Below are 25,779 nucleotides of genomic sequence, written 5' to 3'. Positions count from 1 at the left end.
CATCCGTGGTGTCCCCCTTTTTCTAGAGAGGCCTGACAATGGCATTTTTAACCTTACGTTGGTGATGCATTACATATGTGACTCAGAACGTCATCTGTAATTGCTCCACATTGCACCTCTACGAGGACCAAGTGTCTTCCTTGTACCAATGTTAAAATAAAAATAACATTAGAAATCAATTAATAGAATAGTAGAAACAGCAAATAAAAATATTTCATTTCTAATCAGAGTATAATGCTCTATGGGTATCCTTCTTATTGTTGCTCTGTGTTGCTATCTACGAACACAGGTTGATAAGACAAAGAGTAGCGATTTCTAGGTAGCGATGACTGTTGTTGTCTTGTGTGTTAGAATGCTTTGGTTATCAAGGGTGTTTGTTGTTAGAAGTAGTGTGCGCGATGTTTGAATATCTTGGAAAGAATGTGACAAAAAGTACGTAACAGCAATAAGTATCGTTCGTAGTTAAGTAAGATTTCGTTTAGTAGTGTTTCGAAGTCTTTTGACGTTGTTGTTTGACGATGTATACAATTTATTTGTGCCAATTGTATTAGTTTCTGTATATGTAGGAGACTGTCTGCTATTACGGGAAGAAGATATATACGCTTTTCATTCGTGGCTCAGAAGCTGTTGAATCCTCATTCTTGTCCTTTTGGTGAGGTAGAAGTGTCGCGTGGTAACTTAATATCTACTCAAAATATTCTGCATTTATTTGTTTTTACACCTTATTTGAATATCTTTTCGTCTGTCATCTGACGTGTGTGGCCCTGTTTTTTTTTTTTTTTGTTTTTTTTTCGTCCTTTTGACCTCAGTACCGCCTTGTATAAAAATAATTATATAATTTTGTGTATCCGAGTCAACTCAGAGATAGTTCGAAGATTGTTTGGTGCAGCTTTCCATGCCAGTTTGTTGTGTGCAAGTCTCTCATGTTCTTTCTCTCTCTCTCTCTCTCTCTCTCTCTCTCTCTCTCTCTCTCTCTCTCTCTCTCTCAAAAAAAAGAACTTGGAGCTCTTTCACACTAACTATCTAGCCAGCACATCAAGATATTAGTCATAGATAACAGTGCTAACAGCCTGTATTCCATAGCTCAGTCTTTGCACCACAATAAAATTTTTGGCAGCCTTATTCACTTTATGTACAGAATTATTTTGCTTTATTTAAGAAGTCTTTCTCACAAATTTTTAAGGCCATTCTATTTCATCTACTGTCAATGCCTTTAAAAACTGTAGGGCTCCCTCAACATGTTTTAGGTATACAATTTTGTCAAGTAATTACATTCATTTTGTTTAACTCACTGCAGATCATTCCTGTAGTGAATGTGTTGAATTTTTCACTACTACAGTATATTTTGGAGTTTACATGTGAAATTGAATATCAGTCTAATTTATGCTGATTAACTGAAGCTTCCAGATCTTATTCATGTGAATCAGATTCTTTCATTTATTTCTCCTATTTATAACTTACTTTGACTACAGCTAGGATGGAATGCTGTGAATGTGATAACCTCGTGATATTGTCAATTGGAAACATTTGTTCGTTGTAGGCATTGTTTTCTGAGAGTTTAAGTTAGACGGCAGATCAGTCATAAATTATGCTGTATAAAAATGTGTTCTTTTTCTGTTAATGTCTATTGGTTTCAAAAATTGTTATGAATAGTACCCATTTTGTGTTTTTTTTTTCATATTAGTTCAGTTTGCACATTGCAGATTTCCTACACTGCTTGATGATGGGACACTTTGTCCTCCCATCTTTTATATTTGATTTGGCTTTTAGCAGAGATATGGGATTTAAAGTAGGGTAACATGTTTTAAATCTCTATGAAAAGGAACAAAAAGTAGGGGGAAGATAGATTTTTCCTCTCTCTCTCTCTCTCTCTCTCTCTCTCTCTCTCTCTCTCTCTCTCTCTCTCTCTCAGAGAGAGGCAAAATCTACCTTGCCCCCTTCTTTTTGTTCCTTTTCACAGGGATTTAAAACATGTTACCCTACTTTATATCCCTGGTCCAGTTATTCACATTGAATGTAGTCTCAGATTAACAGTGTGAAAGCCATTTCTGCAGTTGTTGTGAGGTGGTTTGCTGTTTACGTATTCTGATAATTTGAATTTCTCACTCTCATTCTTCTGGAAACCAGATCCAAGACTTCACTTTAGAATCTTATAGTTGAGGAACAGTTAATTATGGCAGTATAAAACTACCTGACTTTAGCAGTTGCTTAAGTTAGAGTAAACCATTTTGAAGTCTGATCATTGCTATCACAACTCTATTCTTGAAACTTTGTTAGTAATTTGCTTATCAATCTGCTTAAATACAGTACATTTGCCAATGTGTATGCTCATTTTGTTGGACAAATATTGTTTAATCCTTATAATTTCATTGTAATTTATAAGATAGGTAAAGCACTCAGGATGATGTAGAACTGGTACCAGGATGTCATGTGACCCAACACTGATTACGTAAGTCACATGGTGTTGAAGGGATGTATAACTGCCAGTTACTAGTATAGAATCGGCACAGCAAGACTGGTCGATGTGGAGTACTGATAGAACGACACAAGAGAGCCAGTGTTTGGACATTGCCATGACCACACCTTAAATGAAGTTGCCATACTTACTGATGTATCTATACGGACTGTCCAATGTGTCTTTAAGGAATGGTGCACCACGTGAAAGCACGTAACACTGCGTAAGGACACTTTTCTTTTAAAGGTGCCTAACTGTAATGGAATGGAGACAAGTATCACACCTTGCAAATGATGATTGATTTCAAATCCAACAGGAATTGCTGCTGTCAGTGAATGCAGGTTGATTTCTACCAGTATCCGAGCAAACATTGCTAAGGGAATTGCTTGCAATGGACATTTTTCATTTGGGTGCCTTGCAAAAGGTTGTTACTCACAGCAGCATATGAAGCTGTGAGATTACGGAGGTGTCAGATTACACACGTCTGCTTTGACGCATGACATCATCAGTATGGTGGAAATGGCTATTCTAAGCGTCTCCAATATGGTGCCTATGATGTCACTACATACACACGGCAACAAACACGAAAATACGTAGAAATAAGACAATAACATTTTCCTCCTAAAATACAATCAAACTAATGGGACAACTGTGGAAAATTGGTGTTTTTTGGGAGGAGACAAGCTAAATATAACAGTAAAACAAAACACACCACGATCCCAAAACACACACAAAAACAAACAAAAAAATAATTACAAAATCTATAGGAATCTGACACTTCCCTTGACCTATATAGGTCAACCGCAGCTGACAATGGCAAAACACCAACGCCTACAGCAAAAACTACGGAAATTGGAATCAGACATTTCCCTTGACCACTGCTGTGGATACCAAAACAACAATACCTACATATAAAACTACGAAAATTGGAATTGGTCATTTTCCTTGACCTTTACATATCAACCACAACTATTGATACGAAAAAACTAACAACTACGAAAAACAAAACCAAAACCACAACACCTCAAAAATTCAAAAGTCAAACAGCCCTACGTAAATTAAGACATTCAATACACAATAAATACACAGAACATTACAACAAACTGTCCCAAAAAAAAAAAAATTACTATCACCAACAGACACAAGACGACATCTACAAACACAACCAACTCAAACTCCGCGCCATAATGACGTCATACACAACACCCTTATGTCACATGTCAAAGCAGACGGGTGGAATCGGACGCTTCCGTTGACCCGAAGCTGCATGCCTTTAATATACTAAACAACACAGAACCTGGACAGGGGATAAATGGAGAGATGTAGTGTATCTGACGGTCCATGATTTTCTCTGTTTACAAACAATACATGGCTTTTAGTGCACAGGCAGTCCAATTAGGCCTTTAACCTGCAGCATGTGGAGAGTGTATTTTAAGCTGGAGGTGATTTCTGTGATGTTTTGGGGTGTTCTTTGTACCATGATTTGGGCTCACTCATTCACATTACCATACCCAACAACCTGGATATTTATTTCAACGTTCTTTGTGACTAAGTGTTGTCCTTTCTTCTACATTTTCATGATGAGTATGCTGTGGACACTTTTGTCATCTAGGTTCACAACTGTGGTCACAGGGCTGCACATGTACATTTCTGGTTTGACTAACACTGGCTCATTAAATCATTTGATTTAATGCCATAGAAAATGTATGGGACTGTTTGGACCTGTGGGGTGAAACGTAGTAGTCAGCATCACCACAGTTTGATAGCTCTGTGGGATCCATCAAGTATGGCATACCGGAAGAAACTTGTGGGCTCTATTTTCACTGGACTTACGCCATTGACAAGGCTAGGGGTGGGTTTACATGGTAATGTTGTAAAGTCTTCTGGAACTGACTAATTTTTTGTCCATTGTGCATGTTACTAAATATTTATTTTGTTGCTACAGCCACGTACACTTTTCCGTAAACTCGCATTTGGACCTTAGTGTCCGATGTTGTATACTTCTGGTTTACAGATTGTTTTCTGATCTAACAAATCTTGCAATTAATTTTATATAGATTTTGATTTAAAGAATTGGATAGTTCAGGATTCTGATTTTCCATTTCAGAATTGCTGCCTTTTATCATTTTAATGTACCAGAGCTGGAATATTGGGACTACTTTACTAGAAACTGACACATATTAAAATGTCCGTGTTAAATGTAAACTGTCCTTTTCACCAGAAATGTGTCCCATTTTATGTTTCAGGCAAAGCAATGTTCTGGTTGAAGTATGTAGCCTTAAGGTTTAACAAAAAAAGTACATCTGTAGGTGATGCATAACTTAAAGTGCTGTGTTTTAAGTGAAATGTGTCTATTCCTGCAGTCTACATAATACCATGGTAAGCTCATTGAAATTGTATTCAGGAGGCATGGGGTTCATGGGAAGTGAGGAAATGGATGGGGTACAAAGTGGGAAGAGGATTATGGAAGATTCTGCTGGATTTAAACAAATAACTGCATCAAGAGGGAAAAAGGGGATAGAGCACTAGGACGACGACACAGGGTAGGAGAAACAAGTAAGAGGTAGGTATATGTTTCGAGGAGGATGCTGGAATGCAGAAGAAGAGCAGAAATGTGAGTATAAGCTTGGAGTATAGGTAGAAGAGTACAGTGTGTGATGAGAACAGGGGAAGGGCAACAGGCGATGAACAGGGATTAAGGCAGACTGAAACCAGGGGAGCTGTGGAAATGAGTGCAATTTTGCAAAGGAGGTGGGAGCTCCTAACCTGTACAGTTAATAGAAGATTGGGTGTTGATGATGAGAATTCTGTACTTAGTACATTTGAGGCAGTCCTGGCTTGGCAGCAGCTCCTACATTTTCTAAATGTAATTTTACATTCTGATTGCAGATTGTTTTGTATTCATTCTGATTCATTGCTGCTGGGATTTATAAAAAATATTTGTGAACCTCTGTAGCATTTTCTTTTTACTATAAAATCAATGGGCATCTATTATTCGAATGTTTGTTCCTCGTGCAGATTAATGGGTAGTAGTCTAGATTGGGGCCAGTGCTGTACTTACATGTTTTGTGCAGCAATGTTGTCCGTGCTCGCCGTGAAGTATGCTGAGAATGAAAGAAGGTGTGTCAACTGTTGATTCTATGCAGGTGATAAGAGAACAATGAACAAACAGTGTTCCATAGAAAGAGACAAAGGAATATCCTGGCTTCACCAACTTGCAACCAGATTGTCAGTTTACAACCTAACCTAGACTTTGGACGATACTATATATCACGCTATCACCATAACCTTCATTCAAAGTAAATATTAAAACAATTTCAAATTTTCAAGTGAATACACAGAATGGTTGGCTTCTTTCCTTGCCTCTTACTGGTTTTATGAAACTGTCATCCCACTAACAACTCATAACTGATGTGTTGCCTCATGTGAGCAGTCGGGAGACACTTCCGTGTCTTATGCTGCACCTGATCTCAACTTACGTTGGTTATTTGAATACATTCAACACATCTACAGAGCTATTTTTGCTGTTGCTGTGACTGCCAGCATTGAAGAGTGAAGATTTAATGTTGAGTAGAGTATGAATTATGTTGGAGGTAATTGGCCAAACAGTTAATTTCATTCTTTTGGAAAAAGGGGCGGGGGTCGAGGAGGGAGGTGGATTGCTATGTTACATAGTGTTTTGATCAACTTACTGCACATAGAATACCAGTGGTTTACTTACAGAACCACAGTGCTCAAGTTACAGTATACAGTCTTAAATAGTCTGTTACTTGATGTAAAGAAAAACTTAACATACTCAGAACAAATACATTACAAATTACATTTCATAACGTGTAACAAGGGACATAAATGAACCAAGGGTTGTAGTTCATAGTTATGATACTCCTTGGTTTCTGACTAAATGTCAAAAGTCAGGTGAACACTCCACTAAGGAGCTTTTTTGTATGTTCTGCAGCTAAAATGAGGTACTTGAATCACACATCACTGGGGATAAATTGTTACAGAGAGAGGGAGGAGGGGGAGTAGAGAATGTCCTGCTGCTGTTCCCTGCCCCCACTGACCACCTCACCTGTAAACCAGGTTTATTGAGCATAACACCACCTGCTTTTTCAGCAGAGACTGAACGTAGGTCATAGACAGAAGATAAGCAATCAAGAGCTCGCTTGCATTAGTCAGCACTTGGCATCCTCCTGTGGACTCTCCCATGCCACTACTGTTCTGGTGACATCCCTGTTGATATGGTGGGGGTATTAAATTTAGAAGCCAAATTTGTGCATTTTCTGCATGTAGAAAATCTAGGCACTGTAAATACACATTTCAGTGTCAGATTGTGTTCTGTTGCATTGCATCAGTTTTTGTGTGTGAGGATACACAGTCTATCAGAAGATTATCACTCAGTACATTTAACGTGTTTGCAGTAGCAATATTATATTCTGGGATATTCAAGTTTGCTGCAGAAAGCAAAATCAAAGCTATGGAGCAGGTCAATGTGTTGCAGGCCAGTTACTGTCTTTGATAGCTAATGTATTCTGTAACAGATTGACATTCCTCAAAGCCGGTAAGAATGGTCAAAAAGTACATCAATAAATCTTTTCCGTTCTGGTGCTGTTTTCTCCATACACTTACAGATGAATAGCTGTCAAACAGTATCTTCCACTGCCTAGTTTCATGTAGTGATTTGTAATGGCTACTCAAGCACCTGTTTTGATGTTAGTGTGAGAACCTGTGGCTGTGTCTTTAAAAATTAATTTGTGATTCACATTTAGGTATTTGAAATATGAGAGGCCTTATTGATTTAAAAAGTCTGAAATAGTAGTTGTCTGGAAAAATATGATCTTTGATAATGCTCTATATTACAGTTTCTGTTCTGTTCAATGAGGTACTGCCTTCTTCCCGATTTATAACCTGTCAATTTCAACAACTCCCCTTTCCTTAGTGTTTAATGTTAGTGGAAACAACAATGTTGAAAAGTAGGCAGGTATAAGCTTTTGTAAAATAATAAAATTGTTTTAGAAAGAGGACTTGCACGTACTTGTTTAATATAATATCTGAAATGGCAGATATTGAGCTAAGTGACGGTGAAACAGAAACTCAACCAAAATTGGTCAACAGATGAAAGGCAATTGGGCCTGATGATGTATTTCTAAAATTTTCTGTGTGTGCAAAATAACACTCTCACTCCCTGTTAGCAGTAGTTGACAATAGATCACTGGAATAATGAAGTGTTCAAGTGATTGGAAAAATTTGTAGGTAATTATCATTTTCTAGACGGATAGTCAGGCTGGTGCACATAACTACAGGCCCGTATCCTTGAAATCAGTCTTTTATAGAATTATGAAACTTGTTTTATACTAGCTTGTGTATACGACTTTTTGTAAATTGAATATCATTGTTTGAATCAATATGGATTCTTCAACTGATCATGTGAAGCTCTGCTTACTTGGTTTGTACATGAGATTCAGAAGGCAGTTTATAATGGTATGTAGGTCGTTGTCATGTTTCTTGACTTCTGGGAAGTATTCAGTATAGTTCTGCTCTGCCTTCTGGTGAATAAAATAAGACTTCCATATTGGACAAGATTTTTGATCAGCTTTAAGACTTTATAACAGGTAGAACTCAACACCATGTTGTTAATAGAGTGAAACAAACTTGACAACATGTTGCCAAGGTTGTTTTGCCTATGCTGCAGAAGTTTTGCTGGGAAGCCCTTACACATCCTCCATACAGTCACAATCTCTCTGCTTTCAACTTCCCCGTTTTTGTAGCCCTGAGGAAAAGCATTTGTGATCATCAATTTACTTCTCACAATGACATGCACGCCTCAATACAACCATGGTTCTAAAGGCAACTGCAGACACTTTTCTATGAAGGCATTGATAGCCTTGTCTCACATTTGGATAAATACATTAACAGTTATGGTGACTACTTTTGAAATAGTGAACAGTTTACTTACTTTTTTTTTCCATCTGTCCCATTTTTATTTGGCTGTCATTTATTATTTAAGTACATCACATTTTAATTGATTTTGTATAGTCAGTCTCTCTCTCTCTCTCTCTCTCTCTCTCTCTCTCTCTCTCTCTCTCTCACATACAAACACACACACACACACACACACACACACACACACACACACACACACACAACAATAATTTGTATGCTCTAATGAGAAACTGAGAACAGGATAATTTTAATAAAGACTTAACAATGACTTTTGGCCATTTTAATCACATTTATTTTTCACATACTTCCAACATTTTAATTGGCTGTGGGGAAAGGGAACCAAGAAAGTCCATTGTTTCCATTTTGTTAATCTACTGCACAGGCCTTTTTAATAGAAATTTAATTTTGTCTGTGAAATGCTTCACTCTCTTCAGAAATAGTTGAAATTGTAACTCAATTTGTGTAGTGTAACTAAGTATTGTTTTGTTGAAACATGTTGCAATATGTTGGCTTCCTTAGATATGTGTGCGAATATAAACAGAATGTCAGCTATTTATGTTTTTGTTTTTTTTTTTTTTTTTACAATACTGGAAAACCTTCGGTCAAATGCAAGCAATGTTAATTAGTGAAGAACCTCACTATATAGCTGGCACATTGATCAGTAGAGAAGCAAATAAATAAGAACTGGAACACACTAACTCAGCTCAAGAGTTTTTATTTTAGGAATACTCTGTTGATGATATCAGACAGAAATGGCTTGTCTTGAGTGGTGAAACAATGCTTACCTGTGGCTGGGATGAAGAAGAAGTAAGATGTTTATCATGGAGTTAGATCAGAATTAACAAAGTATGTTGTAGGCAGATTTAATAGTCAAGTGTCTGTACACAGGAAAGGACAGAAAGTAACATACAAACATGACTCTTTCCCCATTCCAACCTGTGCTTCATGCCTAATGACCCTAATCTTCCTTCCTTTAAAATTACCTAATTTACACCATGTGAATTGCCTATTTTTGATAGGCATCTTATTTGACTTATGACAGAATGGCCTCCCAAATCAGCCGTGTCATTTACAACATTATTATATTGTACGAGACTACTAACACTGTCAGGAGATATTCAGTGGATGTACAAAAATATGGAAGTACCAAAAACATAACATATTACCATTCGTAATAAGGTGCAGGAAACCTCTTAGAATTCAAAACAATTTCCAGCCTCATCAGAATGCATAAATGCAGGTCCTGTGTAGTTTTAAAGGGACTCTTATACCATCATTCCTCCAAAATAGTGGCAAGTTCAGGTAATGATGATGGAGATGGTCAGTGGTTGCACACTTTTTTTTCCAGAGTAGACTGCAAAGGTTTAATAATATTCAGATCCGGTGACTGTTGTGACCAGTGGAAATGATAGTTCATCCTCATGCTTACAAAACCAGTCCTGGAAAATGCTGTCATCTTGAAACACAGCGTCAGTTTTGGTGAACATTGTATCATGGAATGGACTTGATCAGCCAAAATGGTCGCATAATCCTTGGCAGTAATGTGACCTTGCAGAGTAACCATAGGGTCCGTAGAATACACAATATGGCTTTCCAAATCATCACTGAAGGCCACAGATGCTCTTGGCCAGAAATTGGAAACAGTGTGAGTAAGACTCATATGACGAAATGAGTTTTTTTCCATTGCTCCATAGTCGCAGTTTTATGGCTGCCGCACCACATTTTCCTATTTGCAGGCATTTGCATCATTGATGACTGGTTTTGGAATTGCAGCTCGCCCTGCAGTTTCCTGATTATGGAACTCCTTTCATGTTAGTTTGGTGCTGACAGGGTTCACGAGTGTGATATTCAGTTTTCCAATGACTTTTGCAGCTGTCACACCCTTAGTTTTCATCACCATCCTCTTCAATCACTATATGTCACGATCGCTCAAAACACACTTTCATCCACATTGTGATGTATCGGATGATGTTTTCTGCTTTCCCTGTATGTGGTATATATATTCAGTACTGTGCCTTTTGAAATACCAAGCACTTTGGCTACAATGATTATGGAAACACCCACCATACGAAAACCAACAGTTTGCCCATGTTTGACTTCCCTTGACACTGACATAATGCTCTCAAAGTTACATCGAACACTCTTCTGACCATGACTGACTTGTGCAATGTATTGAGCACTTCACACAGGTGCCATTTGTGATTAAATACATCATGGTGTTTCCATATTTTTGTCCAACCCCTATATGTTTCAGTAGATATCCTTCAGTACAGGAGGGCTATTGGGTTTGCAAGACAGGTACTCCTTTACATATTTCAGCACTCTTGTGTATCTTACTGCCAAAAATATTGGAAACATCCCTATAGGTTGCGTATTTTCAGAATTCTGAAACTGGTAAATATTTTTGGTACGTTCTGTATTTACAGTGTCATAGGCTCAATATAGTACTACACTCATATGCCTCAAATGTTATTTTTCTTCATTCACCTAAATCTCAGCATTTTCTCCCTCAGTGTTTTTTCTTTGTCTTCTCATGACAATTTTATCTGATAAGCATCCTATAGCAAAATAACTATCTGCCTTGCATTCTCTAGAGTAATATTCATAATGTCCTCATGTTCTTGAGCTAAAAAACCTTAAAATAGCACCAGATGGGGATAATTATTTTATGGGTTCTTGGGCACTGTTGACTGAATATAAATTTAATGAAATGGAATGACTTGTATGGGAGAAAGTATATGTAGGACAATGGCAATAATTCTTGGATTGTTAACTGTTCCATGTAATAAGGATCCTGGTACTGTTGTATGGATTGAAAGGATATTTAAAGATCCTTACAAAATCCCTTCAGTTTCAAGATGAGCAAAGTTACAAAATGAGACCACATTTTACACTAATACTGAGCAAGTGGAGCAGCAGTTAAGACATTGAAATTTGGGAGGGATGGGGTTCAGATTCTGTTCAGACATTTAGATTTAAGTTTTCCATGATTTCACTAAACTGCATATGGCAAATGCAGGGATGTTTCGAGACCGATTTCCTTCCCCACTTCGAGCTTCTACTCTGTCTCAAGTGTCCTCGGAATCCCTGATCTTTCTTTCTACGTTATTGAGCAATTTTATTAAGAATATCTGCTGTCGGAGGATACCCGTATCATCAAAGTAAACACAGTAATTTGGCATGCTGTGAGACTGCGATATCATCAGACCTGATGCTTGTCATCAAGTGCAGGATAATATGTCTAATAAGAGCACACTTCTTTGGAGCCAGATTTTGAGTGTGCAACTTGTGTTGTGCAGCAGCTAGACCTTTCAGATACTGCCCAGTCAAGGGTGAATCATCAGTACTATAATTTGTAGGAAACAAGTACTATCTGAATCAACTGTTATGGGCAACAATTTGTTGGTGATAGGACACAATTAATTATCCCACATTATAGTAGTAGAGAGATGAGGCACAGTGCAGCAAGTAACTCACCAGTTCAGTGTTGGTCAACAGTCTGAGAGCAGACATCCCACCCAGAAGCATTTTCTCAGACAAAAGAGACTGCTCAACGCCAGTACATCTGCATAGACAAAACTAACATGAACCAAGGAATATTCTTTTTCATGACAGTCATCAGACACATGATGAATTTAAGAGTAACAGCAAACTTTGGGCTAAGGTTAACAGTATTCATCACTCCAATTTACCTGTTCTAACACCAGTAGAAAAAATGTGGCCTGTCCTTGTCTGGAACTCAAAAGAATGTGATCAACAGCATAAGCACCATTGTGTGAAATTATTTTTTTGTGTGCATTCCACCAGTTCTGGTGGAATGAGTAATAACCTGCGAGTTCCCACACCTACCACCCACAATGGACATCCATTGGTTACTATACATGCCATCCACAGCAGACTTCCAGTGGACTTAAGTTGGGCCACTACAGCAAACGTAGTGAGCACTGATATTCAAGCAATGCGCCCCAATTGTCCGAGGTGGCTACCAGGGGCAGCTTGGTCATCAACTGATGTCACCAGGGACAGTCTGGTCACTGACCGCCATTATCAAATCTTCTGTGCGGATGCAACACTACGCAAGCTACACCTGCAATGGATAGTGTAGCTGTATAAGGGCTTGCCAGGGCCTCCGGGTCCTCAGTTGTTACGTGTGTTAGAGATGTGTAAACCGCTTTCATTGTATTCATGTTGATTTCACTCTTTGACCCAATAGATGGTATCTTTTATGGCCGTGTGTTTCCTTGTGTTCCTAGGTAGAACGCAAGTGGCAATGTTGATACGAATTTTCATGTGTTTTGGATTCTGTGTTTTTTCTGCCATTTGGCTCTTCCATGGAGGCTTTACTCCAGTCACTTCTGCAACAACAGCAGGTGCATAAAGCTGTCTTGTAACCTTTGTTGGCTATGTTGACCCAGGCTCAACTGCCGGTTGTTCACCCGTACCTGTAGCTCCCCTATGATGAAACTGCGAAAGACTGATGCTTATGAGAAATGGCTTCACTAACATTTTGTGACATTCTGGGTGGTTGATATGGAGGTCTCTAAGGCTCTTTTCTTATTGTGGGTACATGCTTGTATGTAACACTTATTGTGCCAATTGGTTTCTCTGCAAGAACCTGCATTACTTTCATTTGACGATATGTGTAGTTTGCTGCCCTCCTAGCACTACAAGTGTATGCATTGTGCATGCTGAATTTCACCAGTGCCACAAATAGCTGCAGCACTACTATTGAGCTTTGAAGGCTGAGATCCATGACCTCAGTCGTAAGTGTCAGTTCATCACAGTGAAGTCTTAGAGTCTTATGCAGACACCGTAGTCAGATACACAATCTCTTGTTCGGCCCCAGATAAGAAGGTGTGTCAACATGCCCTTCAGTTTGAGGACTCTACGTTAGAAGAGGTTTTGAATATTGCACAGTTGTTTGAGGCCTCCCTTGCCACGAGCCACCAAATAAAGTTTTGGAATAATGTCATCATTGTTGACAGCGTACAGCCCTGGTGTATGGAGTCTAGCACACTGGGGGAAGGTGAAGTAGCTGCAGTACAAACAAGCCAACCAGGTTGATGTGGAAAGCAGATCATAAGCAGTTTTCTTCGTGTCCCTCTCCTTTCATACAGCATGACAAAAGGTAACATAGCAATGGTGTGTTGTCAATCTCTACCCCACCAGCAGTCATGGCAGGAATCAATAGATGTCAATATTTGTTCTGTTTCATTGTTCTGTTCACCATTGTCTGCAGGCCAGAACAAACTTTTCGTTGAAATGTGGATAATGGATAAGCCATTAATCCTACAAGTCAGCATGGAGGCTACCATGTCCCTATTCAGCTAATAGACTTATGCCAGGCAAGGATCCCCAATGTTGGCACGCATTGAGTGTTGGTTGGTGAGCTGTAACAAACATCAGATTCCTGTTCTTGGCCAGTCCACAGCCGACACAGTTTACAAGTCAGTTGTCCGTTTCATTATGTACTTGGTAGTTAATGATGTGAGTACTGAAAATTTGTTTGAGTTAGATGCAGTTGCTGCTTTTGGTTTTTCTATTGTGGATGCAGTGCATTTGGTGTCAGACCAAGTGCCTTATTGCGAATTGGATTCCTTGTGTTCTGAGTTTTTGGATCTCACTTTAGGTTGAGCAAACTATTTTATTGTACACATCACCCTCAGACCCTCCTCCCACCCTATCTTTTACAGGGTGCAGCCAGTTTCCAGTAGCTTTATGCAACAAGGTTGCCAGAGCTGGATTGTTTGATGTCATTGAGAGGAGACATCAAAACTGTTGCTCATGGTTAGTATACCTCTTGGAATGTATCAGTATTAACGGCTAATGTTTGCAGTCACTTGTGCACCTGCCATCTTTCAAATATTTTTGGAACAGATTACGAAGGTTGTCCGTCAGTACATTAACTGTCTTGATGATATCATCATGACAGATGCTACCTCAGAGGATCACCTACACAACCTCTGTTCTTCATTTACTGTTCTAGAGGCTGTAGGCCTCAAATGTAATCTCACTAAGTCTCACTTTTTCCAGGCTTCCATTATTTATTTGGGTCATGAAATTTCCCAGCAGGGCTTGTGTCCCAAGGAACAACATGTCGCCGCTATTACGGCTTTTCCCCATCTGTCTGATCTACGGGAACTTCAGGCATTCATTGGCAAAGTGGCATTCTGCCACAAGTTTTTCTTCCCAGAGCTGCTACTATCTCTCACCCCTTGCATCTGTTGCTTCAGAAAAGTGCTCTTTTTGTTTGGTCTGCAGCCTGGAAGTGTGCTTTTGTGCAGCTTAAGGATAGTCTTCACTCTATGCCGTGTCTTGTAACATTTCCACCTTTGGACCAGGAGTAATTCCTTTGTTTTCAACTGAATACGGAGACAAGCGACACAGTGGATCGCTTCCCCATCACCAGTCCCCTTGTTATCTCTGCTGTTGTGGTGGATCCAGTGCTCTGGCAGATTGTACACATGATACAATATGGGTGGCCCAAACAGCCGCTGGGCCAGGCACTGGATCCCTGTCAGAATTTGTATATGTTGTGGCATCACCTCTCGCTCTTGGATGGTGTTATTCTCTTGCTGACAGAAGTATTTACTCCCTGCGCTGTGGTTCCAGCTGCTCTGTGGTGGGTGATCCTCCACGTATTATATCAAGGTCACTGGGAGATCTCTCTCACAAAATTGGTGCACTGCCATGCGTTTTGGCTGGTTATTGATTGGGAGGTGGAACACTTTGGCATCACCTGCTGCAAATGTTCAGGTCAGCAGGTGGTGCTGGGCACTTTTTTGCCGCGGTTGGTCCCTATCCAGCCTTGGGAAAGATTACACTTTGATTTCACTGGTCTTTTCTGTAGTCACTTTCTGGTTATTGGCAATTGATGTTTTTTCTCATTTTCCTTATGTCATTTGTTGTCCATCTGCAACAAATGTAACTGTCAAGGCTCTGTCAGAGATATTCTCCATAGAAGGCTTGCCTTGCTCCCCAGTTTTGTACAGTGGTCCTCAGTTTGTGATCCAATCTACAAGGACTTCTGTACATACAATGCCATTCGCAACGTCATGGCACCTCCCTTCCATCTGCAGTCAAACTGTGAGGCAGAATGCCTTGTCCAAACATTTAAGACATGTGAAAAAGTATGTAGATTTCGTAGTCGAGGAGGTGCTGACATTCTTATAAGCTCTTACAGAATGAGGCCAATTGGGGCCAAGAGTCCTGAAGAGCCCCTGCACGGCCATCAGCTGCGTACACTACTCAGCCTCTGGTGTCCATCAGTGGTGCCATTTTTATTGACATTCACACAGGTCACACATCTGGGCCACGGAGCTTTTATGGCACTCTCACTGGATCTTGGCCAGCGGGATCGCCATGTCTTCGTGGCTCATGCCAAAGATTGACTCATAGCATCCCACAAAGCAGTTGCATCCTAGGAGGAGCGCCCCTCTCCTTGGATCCACAGGCCCGACACCTCAGTTTTTGTTGGCCGTGGCAGCTCCTGAGGCCCAGTCGTGACCGCCTACCCCAGTGGTCAGGCCTTAGTTGGCACTGATAGAGGGTTTGCTTCCTGCGGCTGATGCCAGCATCTCCCACTGTGCTGAGCAGTTGCTACTATCAGTGGTGATGGAGTCCAGGTCTTTATCACTGGAGCCTCTCCTCTCCAGTCCGCCATCATTGTTGCACGTGCCGACGCCTCTTGTTGTGGACTCTGACATCCAGATGTCTCCTGGCCTCTGTTGCTGGTCCTGGCCCCTAGTTACTCTGAGGCCCACAGGCAGCGGGAGTGCCCTCGTCCCAGTCACTCTCATCTGTACATGCTGGTTCAGACAGATTCGGAACTTTCAGTGCATTTGACTGCCACTCCCGGCACCACTACAAATGCCGTGGATATCTCTTCAACTGTAGCATCATGGATGGCGATGCATGGGCATTCCCCCCACAAGGAAAGAGTTGTCTAGTATCCGCCTGGTTACTACACCTACCACCCAGAGTGAATGTAAGTCGGGCCACTACAGCAAGCTGTTGTCCACAACTGGTGGAAGGAATTAGCTGCATACATAATTAAGTGTATTTGGGAAAGCTTCCATCTCACCTTAATAAGGCAGCTAGCAAAGTGGCTAACATACTGGATTCTTAGTTACAAGGAATGGGGACTGAAATTCCCCTCTTGCTGTAATCATTTAATTTTTTCATGTGATCACCAAGATACTATTATCAGCAATTTCCTCTCTTATACTTTGTGATATAGTGTGCTGTCAAAAACACAAGTTCTTAAATTAATGTATGAGGTCCTGCACATATCCAGGGTATTATATACAAGGTGTGTGAGAAAAGGAATGAGGCTGACAGCACTGTGAGTAATCTGGCAATCCTGCGTTGTTCTACTTGTGTAGACCAACGTGTTCATCCCTTTCATATGCTCAGTCTGTGTTTCAGCTCCATACAGCCATTGCATGATTTTTGAGAGTGCCATAAGTGAAGTGTTTGTTATGTAACACGAACAGCGGACTTTAGAGCAACGTTATGCCAAGTAGTTTTGTGTTAAACTTGGGAAATCTTTGAAAAGTTGAAGCAGGCATATGGGGAACATTCCTTGTCAAGAGCACAAGTTTTTCAAGGCACAAATCATTTTTGGAAGGCTGAGAACACGTTGAAGGTGAACCTTGCTCAGGGAGATCTTAAACTTCAAAAACCAAGAAAAACATAGAACACATGTTTGTGCTTATGAGATCAGACTGACTTCTAACAATAAGGATCATGTATGACCTGTTAAATGTAAACACTTTCACTGTACATCAGATTTTGACCAGTTTTGCACATACGAAAGGTTTGCGCCAAAATGGCACTGAAAAATGTCACAAATAAGCAGAAGGACAATCGAAGAAATGTGTGCATTGATCATCTTGAGAGGACTGCTAGTGATCATGAATGGTTGAGCCACGTGATCGCAGGTGATGAATCCTGAATTTTTGTGTACAATCCTGGAACAAAGCAGCAAAGTGAGGAGTGGCACACTGAGACAACTCCTCAGATGGGAAAGAACTTGAATGAGCAAATCAAAGATCAAAACAGTGCTTTTTTGACTGTAGGGGTTTTAAATAGTCTTTGAAAGGTTCAGCAAAAGGGTGAATCAAGCGAGTCTGGACATTGCAGACAAGTGGATGCTGCGTCATGACAGAGCACCATGTCACATAGCCACTTCCATCACCGAATTTTGACTTCAAAAGGCATTCCAGTTGTTCCACAGCCCCCTGTTCATGTGATCTAATTCCTTTTGACTTTAACTTTCGCTGAAATTGAAAAATGTCTCAACAGGATGACTCTGGAGAATGTTCAAATGAAATGTGACCATCATACTGAAGGTTGTACCAGTTGAAGCCTTTCAGCACTGGTGCCAAGACTGGGAACAAAGACTGTGCCAGCATGTAGCTGCAGAAGGGAACTACCTTGAAGAGGAAAATATTATTGTTTGAAAAAAAAAAATAAATAAATAAAAACTTTGGAAGATGAAAAATCAGTCTAATTATTTTTATCACACACCCCTTATGTTTGTGAAGCAATAAGTCCCTCATTTTATCCCCTAATCCAATACTAGTTCTATATGTCAACATTGAGGAAAATATCTCAATGTTAAAAGCTCTCATTATGTAGAACCATAAGGGTCTTAAGAAGACACTTTTATGAACTGAAATTCTTGACGTGGGGAATTCTTCTACATACCCATTTCTGAACAGAGTAAATTTAAATTCTTTGCTGTTGTATGCGTAGATATGTTATGTGTCAATAAGCTGGACTCAATGTGAAGAAAGTTAGGGGGATGTAGGTGCCGTATTTGTTAACATCTATACTGCCCAAATTTTCCTTCATCAGCAATGTGTTTCTTGGTACATGCTTATTTCTGACACACAGTGCATGTTTTTCTAGTTAGTATGCCTAATGACTGAGATATTCTCACCGACTCATTATGTCAACTCCCCTGCCACGTTTTGTTCCTTTTTCTAGGCACTGAAATACTCCTCACCAGTAGTTTTTATAGTGTCTCACTTACTACATACATAAAGAAAAACCTTACTGTGCATGCTCAGTGACTGCCTAGTATCAATCTCAAATTTCAGGGATCTCTTTACTTGTTTACAATATGGGTTCTGCAGATTTTAACACTTCGTAACTCATCTCATGTTAGGAAGTTTTATTGCAATCTTTACTACTTGGAAAACATCTTCCAGGCATGTATTTTGAGTTTCATCAGACATCTGGTACTGTAGAGTGGAAAAGGGTATATTGGGCTCCACAGATGGTGACTTTAGATGCTTCGCCATCTTCATATAATCTTTCCTCTCTCAAATATTCATTAGATTTTAAGTCAGAAATGTTCAGTTAGATAATTTTCAACAAGAATGTGGAGGTTAGCGCAGTAAAGTTCAGTTTTTAATTTCCCTTTATAATATTCATTAGTTAATCAAGAAAAACACAAATGACACTCTGTTCATTGACTGCCTGGTGCCTTGCAGGGAACTAAAGATGTGTGGCAATTATTCTGTCATTGTTATTATTGCATTTTATGCATGTATTACAAAGTAATATATTTGCTGTGTAAATATGTTCTATGAATTTTAAAGACGGTCTGTCACATGATGTTTTGGGCTTCTCGTTAGTGCTTTCTGTTCAGACAGCTGGAGGGAGTGGGAAGGGGGATGTTTACCTAATACAGGGTGTGGCTTTTCATAAAAGGAACATTGTCAGTATTATCATTCTAAATCTGTTTAATGTTCTAAACTATGTAACATTGAATGAGTAACTCTGTTTGTTATTCCATAAATTCAGTGAATTTTGGATACAGAAATCAAACCAGTAAAGGATTGCTTATTGCTGTGAAAGATCGGAGTTAATAAAATGCCTTGCCAGACTTGTGTGGCTTATAGGGGACAGACTACATGTGTCATGGAAGTGTGTTGAACTGAACACAAATGTTGCACTTGCCTTTTGCAACGTGTTAACTCTGCTTTTGCCAAGCACTACATCAACTGTACATTCAATGAAACATGGGATAAAACAATTTTTGCCACATAACCATTATTTTGGGACTTCCTATTTTGGGTCTTCATTATTAAAGACTTAGCAGTAATCCAAGCACTTTCAAATTGAAACTGAATAGTTTCTTCATGGGTCACTCCTTCTATTCTGTTGAGGAGTTCCTTTAAAAATTTAGCTGATTCTTATTGTATTGCTGATTGTGTTTACTTAAACTTATGGAGTGACTTTTTTCGGGTTCATAAACATTTATTTTTTATCTGTTATTACTTTTATGTTGTAATTTCATGTACTGACACATTCCATGACCTTGGGGATTTGCTCCTCAGTCTGGTCCTATGGAACTTGACGTGTAAATAAAAAAATAAAAAAGGAGCTGGCACACCTACAGTCTCTGTTAAAAAATAATGGATATTCTACAAACCAGATCAACACAGCTTTTAAGGATGAAGAAATCTGATAATTCAAAATCAAGATCAAGAGGAGAAGGAGCAGCTCAAGCCCAGGGGTTTCTTCCCATATCCCTCCAGTATTTCATCTAAATCAGGCAAAATCGTAAGGAAATATGTCAAAGTAATCTTCTGCCCACCTACAAAGACTTGAGCTCGTATCAGTTTGGCAAAGGATGATCTGGTTTGTGGAATGCTGGATTCTACACAATACCTTGCCAAGTGACAAAGCCTACATTTATTGAACATGATCGCCAAACTCACCTTTCGCAGCTCAGTAAGTCAGCCATAACTGAGTATCGCATTTCCATGGGACATTCCATGATTTATTCAGCCAGAGAAATCTTGGCCACGATGATATCCTTCTGGGGTTCATTGTTAAGTCGAAGGAGTCGGAGGAAATACGTTTGATGGAAGATCCGATTAATCGTGATGGTGGCTTTCAACTGGATAAGGCATGGAACCTGGTGAGTCCTTCAGAAAGAAAATATTTCATGACTAATGGCACATATAAGGATAGTTAATTTTATTAATTTGCCATCTGAATTTTAGCTCTGTGAACCCACATGTTGACGGAGAGTGCGCATGTAGGGCACATTACACATGTGCCTGCGCACTATAGATGAAGATATATTCGAAGATGACATGAAACTTGCCAGAAGTCACTTGTTCAGCAGCTGCCTTTGTACATGAATTTCTGCACCTGATTTTGGAAAAGAGTTAGCGATGTGAACTAGCAATCTCCATTGCAAGAAGTTGATATCATCCCGCTGTAATCCCAAAACTTCATGGAATATATATGGAGTTGCCTAAGCCACTTGGTGGTGTGGTTAGTCTTGTTATTATGATGACGACATGTGCAGCATGCATACTGTGTGCTAATTAATAGTCCAACATTCCCCCAGGGGCCTCACCATTGGCTACTACAGGCTCCCAGCCTTTGCAACACTACTTCCTCTTTTTGTGCTGCAAACCCATGCTTCGACTTTCTCTTACCTTCTTTGACTTTTTGTTGGATGGCCCTTTTGGTGCAGACCGTGCCTGGACTTGGTTCAAAATTTTGGTCTTGATTTCTAGTTTCACTCCAAGCATTATCTTCATCTTCCATTAATGATTATATGGGCCCCGTTATTGGTTTTGGCCTGCCATCTTTTCAAAATTTTACAGAAATGCGTGTCATGCAGACAAGCTCTCCCACTGTGGTATATGCTACGCCTCCGTGCCCTTCCACCCTGGCACTGCACACTCCCCATGTGTGCCATGGTGTATGTGCCCATTGTGACTGGGGCACGGGGACTCCTGGCAATGGATTACTGGCCAGGTACCCATTGCTGTGGCTGGTTGGCACTAGAGATGGGCAAAACTGTTTTTTTCAGAGATTGGGTCAGAACTGTTCACTCCCTGAAATGAATTAGCTGTTTTTCATGACTCACCACTCATTTACAAAAGAAAATAAATGAAAGGCACATTGCCCTTTAAACTTGGTTTATTCCAGTACTATACCTGTATTTTGATCTTATTTGATCCTATTTTGAAGTAACATAGATAATGAGTAAGAATTTTGTATTGTTTATTGAAATTTCCACGATATGACAAAGTTTTTGATTATTGATTTATTTTGCACTAGCGTGGTTTTTTGGGTGATCGGAAAATGTTGTAGCTTGAGATTTACATTAACAATATATTTGGCTATAATGTATTAAAATTTCATTAACCTCATACAAATACATCGCAAGCCATATATTTTTCCTTTCGAAGACGCCTAAAATCGCAAAATCCGTACCAGAATAAGAAAAAAAAAATATAAATTTGACTGTAAAACGAAAGTGCTGCATATAGCCTTACGCAGAATAAAACAAGGAAAATATTGGTGTATCACATTTTGCGATACGTTTATCGGTTCGCTCGTAATTAAAGCGTAAATTCGAGTGTCCATAATAAAAATCCTATAGTAAGAGTAGTCATCAGGAACCTAATCTAATCAGTTTAAACAAATAAAAATAAAATAAAAACAATTGATGTATACATAACATAATAATGTAATATACATAGCGGTATTACTACGAAGAACAATATCCAGTGGGGACAAACTCCGATGCAGAGGCGCTGAGTCGAGCAGGTCGAGCCGCGAGCTGTATTACTGCGTGAGCTAAGACCGCAGAGACCAGAGTGACACCAGAGTCGCTTTGCTCGACGCTCTGGCTAGAGCCGAGACGGTGGGGTGAGCGTTGAGCGGGCGAGTTCCGAGGGTGGGGGGAGCTCACCCGCTCCGAGACAAATCGTCCGCTCCCTTGCGAGCAGGTTTTTGCAAGTAGTTCCTATGTTATCCGCTAGGTGGCTCTCTGTCCTGTTGCTGGCATCAACTGCCCAGAGGGCAGGATGTGCGACTGAAACGATCGCCGACAGAGTGCGATGCGAAGTTAAGCTGCGCCAGACACTGCACAGTGCACACGGCAGACGACGCACAGAGACGGCCCGGCATATGTGAAACACAAAATCCAATGGGGCACTGCACAATGCAGGCAGCCAAGGTAGAAGCAGGGCAGAGGCCGGCGCTGGCTGTGTTGTGTGGCGTGCACTGTGCTCTGACCAGCAGAGGCGCTGCTGATATGCTCCGTCTCTCTCTCTCTCTCTCTCTCTCTCTCTCTCTGCCTGGGAAACGTTTGGAGCTACCGTTCTTTTTTTCTGAATCACTGATTGTTCACTCCTTTGAAAGATTGAACTCTATGAATTAGTTCAAGAGCGGATCCCCCATCTCTAGTTGGCACCCGTGGGGAGAGTCCCCATTCGAAGTGGGTGGCACCATGGTGGATAGTTCGCGTACAAAGCGACTTAAACTTTCTCTCACTGGTAGTCACATGGCCCCAGCAGTTTCTTCAAATGAAAAGGCCTCATATGACACAACAAAGTATGATCCCCTTGTCTTCCCTTCCGTGGCCACGCCATGGGAGGAACGCAAGACTAGATGACAAGTAATAAAATCCTCCCCCAATACCTGGTCTGTATCAGGACCAATGGGGACACCATTTGGGCCACAAAGCCTTTATTTTTCATGGAATACATTGAATACAAGTACGAGGAAGTTGAAGCCATCTCAAAGCTGAAGAGTTGTTCCCTCCTGATTAAAACATTATCTCCTGCTCGGTCACAGGTGCTTCTCTCTTGTGAAAAGTTGGCTGACATTACCATGACTGTCACTCCCCACAAGAGTCTCAATATGGTCCAGGGTGTCATCTTTCTCCATGACCTTCTTTTGCAATCTGACAATGAGCTGCAGGCCAACTTAGAGCAACAGAGGGAGCACTCCATCCGTCGTGTCCATAGGGGACCAAGGGAAAAATAGAGGTGCTACCAGGGCCTTCATCTTGGCTGTCAAGGGTGATATGTTGCCTGACGAGGCCAAGGCGATGGTCTACCGGAGTGACGTGAAACCCTATGTTCCTTGTGGGAGATGTTTCAGGTGTATGAAGTTCAGAAATAGGTCTTCCTGTTGCACCGCTACCCCTTTGTGTAGGGATTGTGGATGTCTGCTGCATGCAAACATTCTGTGTGCCCCTCCCCCCAGCTGTGTAAACTGCAGCGAGTTCTACTCTCCCTGCCCACAAGATTGGTCCAATTTTAAACATTAGAAGAAAATCCAGGACTATAAGACCCTTGACAAGCTCGCATATCCAAAGGCCAGAAAAAAGTATGAGCATATTAATCCCATGAAAATGACACAATCTGCAACATTGTTGCCTTCTCTGTTGACAGTGTTGTTTGATATTGTTGTCATTATATGATGACAATTTTTTGCTGAGTGTCACCTACTAGGTACCGTACGAAATGTGTTGTCATGGGCTCTCACCCGTGACTTTCCGTTTTCACCTGCCAAGACTCGTGTCGTGCACTTCTGTTGCTGTCGTACTGCCCATCCACATGCAGAGCTTTATCTGGACAGTAAATTACTTTTTGTAGTTGAGACACACTGATTTTTTGAACTGGTCTTTGTTTCCTGGCTGACATGGCTTCCTCACCTTCACTAACTTAAGTGAAAGTGCTGGTGACACCTAAGTACACTTCGCTGCCTCAGTAACACTAACTTGGGTGCATATTGCTCTACCATTTTGAGGCTCTATGAAGCCCTGATTCTGTCCCATCTTGATTATGAGACTTTTGCATATGGTTCATCATCACCCTCAGCATTGCGGATACGTAATCTCATTCTGTCTGACCTGGACAGGACTCTTTTGAACTAGTCCTGTGAAGAGCCTGCTAGTCAAGGCTGGAATCCTGCCATTACCTACAGGCACCAACAATGGCTGCTGAATTATGTATGCTATACACATTTGTAGCTTCCCTGAACATCCCAACTACTGCGTCCTTTTCCATGGGATGGAGCTGCACCTCCTACAACCGTGACACAGAACTGGGTTTACAATTGCTGCGTGCCTCCAGTGTCTATTTGGATCTGCAACTTCCTCCACTGTCGCATCTGGTCAGGGAGACATCGCATCTGCCCTCATGGCTTGTGTCTTGACCTCGGATTTGTCTTGAAGTACCCTTTGATCTAAAAGATTTTGTTGACCCCACAATTTTTTGCCACCTGTTCTTGGCTATCCTTGAGAAGTATTCGGGTCAGAAGTGTTATCCACTGATGGCTAACAGTCATCAGACAAACAGGCTTTGCATACACACATGCACGGTGCAGTGAACTCCACTCCCTGTCAAACCCCCCCAGGGGATCCACAACTCTTTTGTGGATACGTGCATAGCGAGCACGGGACCCCGAGCTGATTTGGCCTTCCTTCCTTTCCGGGCTGCATACCTTCCCTTTCCGCATCCTTCCCCATCCCCCCTCTTTGCCTCCCCCACCCCCCCTCACCTCTGGCTCTTTCCTTTCCTTTCTCCCCCTCTGGGGGTCTGGTTTGTGCCTACGTCCGGAGACGGACGCTTGTAAATGTACCACATTCTTCGCCTTCCCTGCTTGTAAGTCTTAATCCTTCCTTTGTCCTTCTCTTTTCCTTACCTCTTCTCTCTACCCTATTCTCCGCTGCGGCGTTTGAGACCTCTTCTTTCCTTTCCCTTTCTCTTTCTTCCTCCCTGTGCGTGTCTGAAGGCCGACCCACGCACTTCCATGCGTAGCTGGTGACGGTGTAACGCGTAATTCCCCGCCCCGGGTAGACAGGTAGGACACGTACGTACCCCCTGGTAACGGCCAGGCCCAGGGAGGGGTGATTACCCGAGCTGATACCTTCCGAAAGTGCCGATTGGTCCCTCCATCCGTTTGTCGGGAGGTGTGACCTGAGGTGTGAACAATCACCTAAGGCGGGAGTGCCCTCAGAGAGGGCCCCCACAAGGGAGGAGCGCGCCATCGGAGACGCCGGTAATCATGGGGGATTCTTCCGCAATGGTTTCCTCACCTTCCACAATGTCTGCTCACAAACATAAGTTCACTGAGTCTCAACCAGTCAGTTCTTCCATCGTTGCCACAGTTCCTTGTTGTTTCTCGGTCTGACGAAGGTCACGACTTCTCCACGGTCAACCCTTTCATTATTCAGAAAGGTGTCGACGCAATTGCAGGTCCTGTAAAGTCTTGTTCCAGATTACGGAATGGCACCCTGTTGTTAGAAACAGTCAGTGCCCTCCAGGCACAAAAATTGCTGCGTACCTCACTACTACACACTTTCCCTGTCCGGGTGGAACCGCACCGTACCTTAAATTCCTCGCGTGGAGTCGTTTATACCCGCTCCCTCGATGGACTGTCTGACGAAGAAATTCAGCACTACCTGTCTGACCAGGGCGTAACGGCTGTTCATAGGGTTACGAAAAGGGTTGACACGAACATCATTCCAACCCGCACTGTCTTCTTGACATTTGACAAAGTTCAACTCCCATCGAAAATCAAAGCAGGCTACGAGATAATTTCCGTTC

General features: G+C 41.1%; 1 protein-coding gene across 1 annotated transcript in view; it reads left to right on the top strand.

Annotated features, from left to right (window-relative positions):
• Window positions 1–306: 306 nt before the first annotated feature.
• LOC126248657 (cell cycle checkpoint protein RAD17) overlaps window positions 307–25,779 on the top strand; it is a 144,993-nt gene continuing 119,520 nt past the window's right edge. Inside the window, exon 1 of the mRNA XM_049949843.1 lies at window positions 307–432. The gene's annotated coding sequence lies outside the window, so the exon portion shown is untranslated. The remainder of the gene's footprint in view (window positions 433–25,779) is intronic.

The sequence above is a fragment of the Schistocerca nitens genome, chromosome 3 (assembly GCF_023898315.1).
Source record: "Schistocerca nitens isolate TAMUIC-IGC-003100 chromosome 3, iqSchNite1.1, whole genome shotgun sequence".
NCBI lineage: Eukaryota > Metazoa > Arthropoda > Insecta > Orthoptera > Acrididae > Schistocerca > Schistocerca nitens.
This window is presented reverse-complemented; position numbering and strand designations above follow the sequence as displayed.